Source organism: Helianthus annuus, chromosome 16 (genome assembly GCF_002127325.2).
Source record: "Helianthus annuus cultivar XRQ/B chromosome 16, HanXRQr2.0-SUNRISE, whole genome shotgun sequence".
Classification (NCBI taxonomy): domain Eukaryota; kingdom Viridiplantae; phylum Streptophyta; class Magnoliopsida; order Asterales; family Asteraceae; genus Helianthus; species Helianthus annuus.
In genome coordinates, this window is record NC_035448.2 from 35,704,067 (window position 1) to 35,713,878 (window position 9,812).

The 9,812-nt window shown below is 34.6% G+C and overlaps 1 long non-coding RNA gene across 2 annotated transcripts; it reads right to left on the reverse strand.

The window, feature by feature from the left end:
* Positions 1–57: 57 nt before the first annotated feature.
* Positions 58–8,841, reverse strand: LOC110917636. Of its 2 annotated transcripts, none has more exons than XR_002580729.2 (9): positions 8,707–8,841; positions 7,750–7,816; positions 6,630–6,715; positions 6,455–6,537; positions 5,671–5,841; positions 3,096–3,185; positions 1,513–1,579; positions 393–478; positions 58–300 (listed from the first exon to the last, which is right to left on the reverse strand). It is a non-coding gene; the product is annotated as an uncharacterized LOC110917636 (long non-coding RNA). The 2 variants fall into 2 exon arrangements; XR_002580728.2 differs by having other exon boundaries at positions 7,750–7,820; positions 8,707–8,835.
* Between the last annotated feature and the right edge of the window lie 971 nt (positions 8,842–9,812).

The following is a 9,812-nucleotide window of genomic DNA, read 5'->3' on the forward strand; positions in this document are numbered from 1 at the left end:
AATTACAAACACACTTTTAGAAATTTCGCCATAACCCGTTTGCATCACGACCAATCCTTACGAAAACAATACCTACTTATTAACCAAGGTTTTTATAAAACAAATATAACCCACTACTACATTGACATACTAGCACTTGGCTAAAATAAACATTAAAGTTAAACTCTAAAATGCAAATAACTAAGTCAAGTTGACCCAATAAGAAAACCCACATTACTTAGTGAACAAGGCATCACTAAATCTTCACATCGTTGACCCGCTTCAAAAACTTGATCACTTTCGCCTTCCTACCACCCGAATCTGTCATATAACATTACCATATTATTAGCCTCAACCGAGAAATTATATATTCCTACGGTAAGCATAATATGACTAATATATATAGATTGAACCGAATTATTGGTGAATGACTTGTGAGATGTTTTCTTCTTTCATGATTCTGGTTCAAGTCACCCCGTTGATTTTCATGACTTATCACCTACATTTAAAACATCAAAATATTAGCTTTTGTTAAGTGAGGACTCATAATATGATTTTGTACCAAACATAACGGAGTATTCAATGCTCATAATGCCCAAACAATATCGAGCCACCACTTCATTATCTCGAGTCACACATTTTATGACTTTCTCCATTCTAAAATGGATGCCCTTTTTTATATCTCATGTATATCCCTGCTAATATAGAATCATAGAAACTTCAAAGTAAACCACTATCGAATTGATTCGGTCAATATAAATAAAATGGTAAACTGCCACATATCTATGTTGTAATTCATTATACAATATATACGATTATCAACAATCATTATTATCTAAAATACTCTTAATAATTCATACATGTATTCATAACATACTCCAATATGTTATATAGTTTTTATGACACAAGTGTCATTCATTCATAAGCACTACTAAATGAACACATGTTTTTGCACATGCAGGTTACAACACCCATGACTTTTTAGTTTAGCATACACATCCATATTCAAGGAATCACTCACCTCAACTCATGTAATATATAAGCTAAATAAAGGTTTAAAACAACATAATCACATCCCATTGGTTCCTTATAAATTCCCTAAGATTATGCAAGTACTATAAAATTTATGTTTTTCACTCAGCTTTATGCAGCTGTAGTAATTCAGTATTTTCCCATATTTACAGTGAGTATTTCACTTCAAATGAAAATTCTTATTAACGGTGACTTCGAGACCTTTCCGTGGATATAAAATACGCCCCGAACGGACATTCGGTTGATTTTCTATGAATTTTTAAAGACTAGCAAAAATATGGAAATAAGCTGAATTTTCAGCATTTGGGTATCTCGACCCATTAACATTATGTACTCTTTCTTGATGGGTTAAAACCCCCAAAACATCGCTAAAACAATACGTTATTGTTAAGTTAAACCATATTCAATAAGTTTCATTAAACCACCTTAACCATAAGAAATTTAAGCCAACAATAAGACTATTTAAATCAATGCGACTCCAAACATACACGAGTCACTCACCTTTGCCCGTAGGAATGTTGTTGCTTTATCACCCGTTTGACCCGTTGCCATCCAAACGTTATGCCACCTATCTTGACAACAAATCAAACTTGCAAATCATTAGAACACGTAACATGGGCATTTATCTCATAATACCTAGTTACTTATCCAACCCATCATCAAGCATGTGTTCTAAATCATTCTTTTACCCCAAACTTGTTAATTGGTTTATCAACATCCATTTGACCCGTTATCACGCATTTGTGTTTAGTCATAACATACGGGTCATTTTCACCACAATTTCATCGACTAACCAATGTGTATAAGTTTGGGTTATAATCCAACCCAATTAACTCATTCACTCAAGTGGCCCGTTTGGATGATCAAGTGAAAATAACATTTACATATGTACTTTATGTTAATCTCATTCACCATTAGATTCACCAAAGCTTTATGTTTACAAAACACTAAGTAATTCTTAGCAAATCATTAAAAAAATCAAGTAAACATGGCAAAACTTTCAAAATCTCACTTTTATTTTGGTTTAGGCATTTAATCAAACACCTTGCGGGCATAAACTATATTCCACCATTTTTACGCTTATATGAACTCTCATGCACCCAATTCATCATTAAAGATGTCTACTTTCTTTGTAATTCTCAAATAGTATCATCTTTTATGTTTTAAACAAAATCATCGCTATTTTAGGATCGTTAGTTTCTACTCAGATTTTGGTCAGCAACTTCACACATGGTTTTCATACATCTCTACCCTAATCACCAAATCTTGAATTTGAACCCAAATCATAACATGCAACATGAATCCATAACTCAAAAGTTACAATAAATCAGTTTAGCATAAAGACTATGGTTGTTCAACACCAAAATCACACACAATTAACCCTAATTTCATGGTTTGAACAAAAAGCATGAAGAACACTACTTTGAATTTCATCGAACAACATATGAAATCACTTACTAGAGCCTTAGAATCAAGCAAAAAAAGACATAATCGAGACTTCAACCCTCCAATTTCGTGATCCTCATGTGAAATCAGTCTCCTTCTCCTTCTTCCTTGTCATGCATCGCACAGGGGTGACCTCCTGGTCACGCCTTTTTCTTTTTCCCTTTCTTTTTTTTTTTATTTATTTAAGGTTCTAGCATATTCACTTTTGGCCCTTATGTTTTGGTTAGTTATCTAGTTTGGTCAAAGCACTATTTTCACTAATAGATAACTAATATTTTAACTAGGTTCAATATACCTAGTTACAATACTTCATGTTAATATCATAATGAAACATGATAACCGAAATTTAGTATTTTTTTGGGGTGTTATAAAATACTATTTCCACCAATACAAACTTACTTGAAAGATTATATATATTTTAATACCATGAAAAATCGGGATGTTACAAGTCTACCCCCCTTAAACAGGTTTCGTCCTCGAAACCGAATTATACTCTACCATAGGATATTACCCTAATAGTTTAATCACCATCCCACTTGTTTGCGCCTTTAAGCTTAAGCAAGGAGTTATTCTATTATTCAACTATCATTAAACTAAAGGTGTCCATTAAATGGATTTCACATTCAGAATTTACTTACGTGTACGATCAAGTAGAGCATTCATCCATGCTCGTTTGAGTCCCGTTGTATACCACCTATGCAACTCACACACGACTTCCATCTTTCCACCTGTAACATCTCTATTTAAACGTATTTAAAACACATGTTCATATTAAACACGAGTTCTAACATGTACCCCTTCCTTTATATGAGGTTTTTCAGCCTCTAGTCCATACTTATTTCAATCATGGTAACACCTCTTAATTCCTTTATCATTAATTAACTTTTCGTTCACATCTTAGTCCACCTCCAAGTATTTATACGTTTTGAAAACGATTACTAATTATTTTACATCCACATGTCGTGAAAGTAACTTTTCAACCATTACCCAATTACTTAACATTGGTTTTACACGTTACAATTTTTGGGAATTAAATCTTACTTGACACTCGTGAGGTACTTATCCTTATTATCATTTCCATGAAGTCCTTAGACATCAATGTTATTACCCCATGAAGTCCGGACACTTCATGTATACACCCGTGAAGTTCGTATACTTCAAGTTATCATCCACCACTACTATTATTACAATTTATGATTCTAATTTCTCTCTTTTTACTTGCATAATTCATTCACATAGGAGCTTAACGCCATTATCATACACATAATTAGACATATTTATGTATTATCTTCTCCTTCATTAACAAAATATCTATATGGGCTCATACGTACTTACCTACATTCATATTCCCATATTACAATTTATAAACAACTAAACACCTTTCCATACTTGCTTACTTAATAAGTCAGTAGGGGCCCTTCGTGTGTACTTACAAGTACGCTCACCGTACTTCTGTGTACTTAATACGTACACATGTCTCACAACCATTAACAATTGTAATTTAATTAATTGCCTTAGATTATGGGATATTTAAACCCTAATATCATTCATGAAGTCCTTACACTTCACTTTACTTCTTTTGGAGTTCTTACACTCCAAATATTATCTATGATGTCCATACATCATCGCCTTACATTCGTGATGTCCGTGGACAATCACCATTCATTCCATGATGTTCGTAGATATCTGTTTTATGTCACTTATATTACATTCGTTAAAATTGTCGTTACTGACTAAAACCAAGTTTTAGTTCAACGTTTTTTTTTTTAACTTGTGTCAATTACTCGCATCAAGGAATTGACGACCAATTGCTTTCTCTTTATCAATTTTATTTTACGCGGGGAATCGTAACCGATTCCCACGCGTTAACACAATTGACCAACATGCCCTTTTTAATTTTACCCCGTAGGCTATTTCTTTAGGCATTTCTTTTTATCCGTGACCCGAAGGTCACATTGGTCCTGTAGACCCTTGTCTTTATTTATAACCAGAAGGTCATGATGATCCCATAGACCACCCTTTACCCGTGTCATTCATTAAATGTATTTGGTGTCACACATCCATTTTATGTTTTGAAAATTATTTATTTTCATGTTTGAATCTATTAGGGTCTCGTGAACCTCTAGATCATTCGTTCTTCTTCTTATTATTATTATTATTTTCTTTTGTCGGCCCGTCATGGCCCTTTATACCATCCATTCTCATTTTTCCTTTGTCACATAAGGCCCTTTAGACAGTGAGTGCCAAAATTAATATTCTTTCTCCTTCCAACCAAGCATGGGCATTTAGGTCATCAATACAATTTCTATTCTTTTCCAATCATAGCCCATGACTATGTTTGATCATTATAGGCAACACCTCCATTCTATGACTTCGTAGGTCATTTATACATTGGTTTTACATGTGAATCCATCATTCATGGCCCTATAGACCATGAATGAAGATTATCATCATCGTTTCTTTCTTTTCCCTTTTTATCTTTTCTACGATCATTGTCCACGACTATGATCGTTTCCACTTGGGCAATACCTCCATTTCTCACGCTCCCGTTACCCGGTTTGCGTTTACGTTCACTTGACCCATTATGATGTTTAAGCACTTAAGCTTAAACCATCCACATTCTTTTCATTGGATTATTCCATTTCCATTAACACCGTCCTTACTACATTGGACGTATATGCGTTTATTATAAGAAGTTCATGGTATCATGTGTTTACTAGTTACTTGGCCAAGGTAAGCAGTCAACACATGGTACATATGACCTTATTATAACTAACACATTACCTCCCATGTAAGTAAATCCTTAGTTCATGTTCGTGTCTCCGATTTTTTTTTTGTAAAACCACTTTTTATTATTATTTAACAATTATTAGTTTAACCCATTTTCTTCTTAAAACATGTAGAATGTTTTCATTTTATAAAACTTTTATGCAATCGCATTCATCAATGTAATCGTTACTTTTCCTCAGTAAGATCCTACTAAGAATATCTACTTGGATGGTCACCCTCGTCCGAGTTTCTAAATCAGAAGTCTTTTGTACTTTAATTATTCACAATTATGAATGATGCGTATTACCCACCCAATTTCTCTTGGGAGTATCACCCTGGATGGGTATCTCATCCAATTTTCCCAAGCCTTAATTCCGTATGCAATCGTCATTCATTACTTAAATGTTGCATACTATTATTCATATAATAAATTAAAGTATGCACCTGGGTGATACTCGCTCTGATGAACTTTCATTGCCATTTGTCCTTTATTCGGTATCATCACTTGGCTTAGTTCCTTGATGAGCATGCCCTACTTCATACTTCCGACCCTTCTACCATCACGTCTGCTGGATCATCAAATTCCTACCATCTTCAGATGCGAGAATCATACCACTAAAATATTCACAAAATATTAGTAACATTACAATTTAAGAAGAGCCTGTACGATAATACAAGGCATTCTATATTACTCGTTGAAACGAGTAGCTCGTTATCACTACCGGTAACTTAGTTAGGCCTTAGGCCGCCTTAACCGTCTTTGGCTTCGTGATCAAGTCTCGGGTCAACTTTCATCTTCCCATAAGAGCACTAAGGTTGAGTTTGAATACCACTTCATATTCAATTCTCTCAACCCACGGCTCTGATACCAACTTGTAACGCCCGACTTGTTAAAAACAATATTATAATACTTTGCGGAAAATAGGCCCAGATTTTTCTTTTTGTTAATATTACCTAATAAAGGTTAATATTCCTGAAATCTATTAATCCACATAATCGGATTAATAAAATAATTACAAACACACTTTTAGAAATTTCGCCATGACCCGTTTGCATCACGACCAATCCTTACGAAAACAATACCTGCTTATTAACCAAGGTTTTTATAAAACAAATATAACCCACTACTACATTGACATACTAGCACTTGGCTAAAATAAACATTAAAGTTAAACTCTAAAATGCAAATAACTAAGTCAAGTTGACCCAATAAGAAAACCCATATTACTTAGTGAACAAGGCATCACTAAATCTTCACATCGTTGACCCGCTTCAAAAACTTGATCACTTTCGCCTTCCTACCACCCGAATCTGTCATATAACATTACCATATTATTAGCCTCAACCGAGAAATTATATATTCCTACGGTAAGCATAATATGACTAATATATATAGATTGAACCGAATTATTGGTGAATGACTTGTGAGATGTTTTCTTCTTTCATGATTCTGGTTCAAGTCACCCCGTTGATTTTCATGACTTATCACCTACATTTAAAACATCAAAATATTAGCTTTTGTTAAGTGAGGACTCATAATATGATTTTGTACCAAACATAACGGAGTATTCAATGCTCATAATGCCCAAACAATATCGAGCCACCACTTCATTATCTCGAGTCACACATTTTATGACTTTCTCCATTCTAAAATGGATGCCCTTTTTTATATCTTATGTATATCCCTGCTAATATAGAATCATAGAAACTTCAAAGTAAACCACTATCGAATTGATTCGGTCAATATAAATAAAATGGTAAACTGCCACATATCTATGTTGTAATTCATTATACAATATATACGATTATCAACAATCATTATTATCTAAAATACTCTTAATAATTCATACATGTATTCATAACATACTCCAATATGTTATATAGTTTTTATGACACAAGTGTCATTCATTCATAAGCACTACTAAATGAACACATGTTTTTGCACATGCAGGTTACAACACCCATGACTTTTTAGTTTAGCATACACATCCATATTCAAGGAATCACTCACCTCAACTCATGTAATATATAAGCTAAATAAAGGTTTAAAACAACATAATCACATCCCATTGGTTCCTTATAAATTCCCTAAGATTATGCAAGTACTATAAAATTTATGTTTTTCACTCAGCTTTATGCAGCTGTAGTAATTCAGTATTTTCCCATATTTATAGTGAGTATTTCAATTCAAATGAAAATTCTTATTAACGGTGACTTCGAGACCTTTCCGTGGATATAAAATACGCCCCGAACGGACATTCGGTTGATTTTCTATGAATTTTTAAAGACTAGCAAAAATATGGAAATAAGCTGAATTTTCAGCATTTGGGTATCTCGACCCATTAACATTATGTACTCTTTCTTGATGGGTTAAAACCCCCAAAACATCGCTAAAACAATACGTTATTGTTAAGTTAAACCATATTCAATAAGTTTCATTAAACCACCTTAACCATAAGAAATTTAAGCCAACAATAAGACTATTTAAATCAATGCGACTCCAAACATACACGAGTCACTCACCTTTGCCCGTAGGAATGTTGTTGCTTTATCACCCGTTTGACCCGTTGCCATCCAAACGTTATGCCACCTATCTTGACAACAAATCAAACTTGCAAATCATTAGAACACGTAACATGGGCATTTATCTCATAATACCTAGTTACTTATCCAACCCATCATCAAGCATGTGTTCTAAATCATTCTTTTACCCCAAACTTGTTAATTGGTTTATCAACATCCATTTGACCCGTTATCGCGCATTTGTGTTTAGTCATAACATACGGGTCATTTTCACCACAATTTCATCGACTAACCAATGTGTATAAGTTTGGGTTATAATCCAACCCAATTAACTCATTCACTCAAGTGGCCCGTTTGGATGATCAAGTGAAAATAACATTTACATATGTACTTTATGTTAATCTCATTCACCATTAGATTCACCAAAGCTTTATGTTTACAAAACACTAAGTAATTCTTAGCAAATCATTAAAAAAATCAAGTAAACATGGCAAAACTTTCAAAATCTCACTTTTATTTTGGTTTAGGCATTTAATCAAACACCTTGCGGGCATAAACTATATTCCACCATTTTTACGCTTATATGAACTCTCATGCACCCAATTCATCATTAAAGATGTCTACTTTCTTTGTAATTCTCAAATAGTATCATCTTTTATGTTTTAAACAAAATCATCGCTATTTTAGGATCGTTAGTTTCTACTCAGATTTTGGTCAGCAACTTCACACATGGTTTTCATACATCTCTACCCTAATCACCAAATCTTGAATTTGAACCCAAATCATAACATGCAACATGAATCCATAACTCAAAAGTTACAATAAATCAGTTTAGCATAAAGACTATGGTTGTTCAACACCAAAATCACACACAATTAACCCTAATTTCATGGTTTGAACAAAAAGCATGAAGAACACTACTTTGAATTTCATCGAACAACATATGAAATCACTTACTAGAGCCTTAGAATCAAGCAAAAAAAGACATAATCGAGACTTCAACCCTCCAATTTCGTGATCCTCATGTGAAATCAGTCTCCTTCTCCTTCTTCCTTGTCATGCATCGCACAGGGGTGACCTCCTGGTCACGCCCTTTTCTTTTTCCCTTTCTTTTTTTTATTTATTTAAGGTTCTAGCATATTCACTTTTGGCCCTTATGTTTTGGTTAGTTATCTAGTTTGGTCAAAGCACTATTTTCACTAATAGATAACTAATATTTTAACTAGGTTCAATATACCTAGTTACAATACTTCATGTTAATATCATAATGAAACATGATAACCGAAATTTAGTATTTTTTTGGGGTGTTATAAAATACTATTTCCACCAATACAAACTTACTTGAAAGATTATATATATTTTAATACCATGAAAAATCGGGATGTTACATCCCACTAGGCAAAGAATATGCCTCAGTTCCATGCGGGGGCGCGCGAACCCGGTTTGCTTTCCCACTCGGTCAAAGATGAGAATCTCATCTTGTGTATGAAAATGGGTGTTCTAGGCAGCATACACAGAATGCGGTGGTTGCTACAAAAGATGGTAGTTGTTACTATCATCTGAATCCACATCTTCTACAACTATCCTGTTACTTCATTTCGCATATTTTCACACTACAGTCCCGCGCGAAAGCTTGTGAGGATAGCATCGGGCGATGGAACCTTCTATATGTGTTGTTTTGTACTGTGCATGTGCAACTCATCCAACACATGCTACAGTCTTGCGCAAGCCTGCAGGGCACACGTGCAAGGACGACATCCTATTACGACGCAAGTGGAATTGTCACTTTGACTTCTATGACCAACAAGTGAGCGGTATTCTTTGACACTGGCAACAACGGTCAGCTAATCGTCCAATACGCGGCTACCCAGTCCACTAACAGAGCTCCCACTTGCATGAAGCTGATGGACAGACTACAACCGAAACTAGCAGACCACGTGGCGGCCGCTCCTTCGTGCGCTTAGCACAACAGGACGCGTGGCACCACCACTGTGCGACTGACATTTCTGCAGCCTGCACACCTGCCAGGTCTATGGGAAAGCTGCAAGGTGTCAGTCAGGACC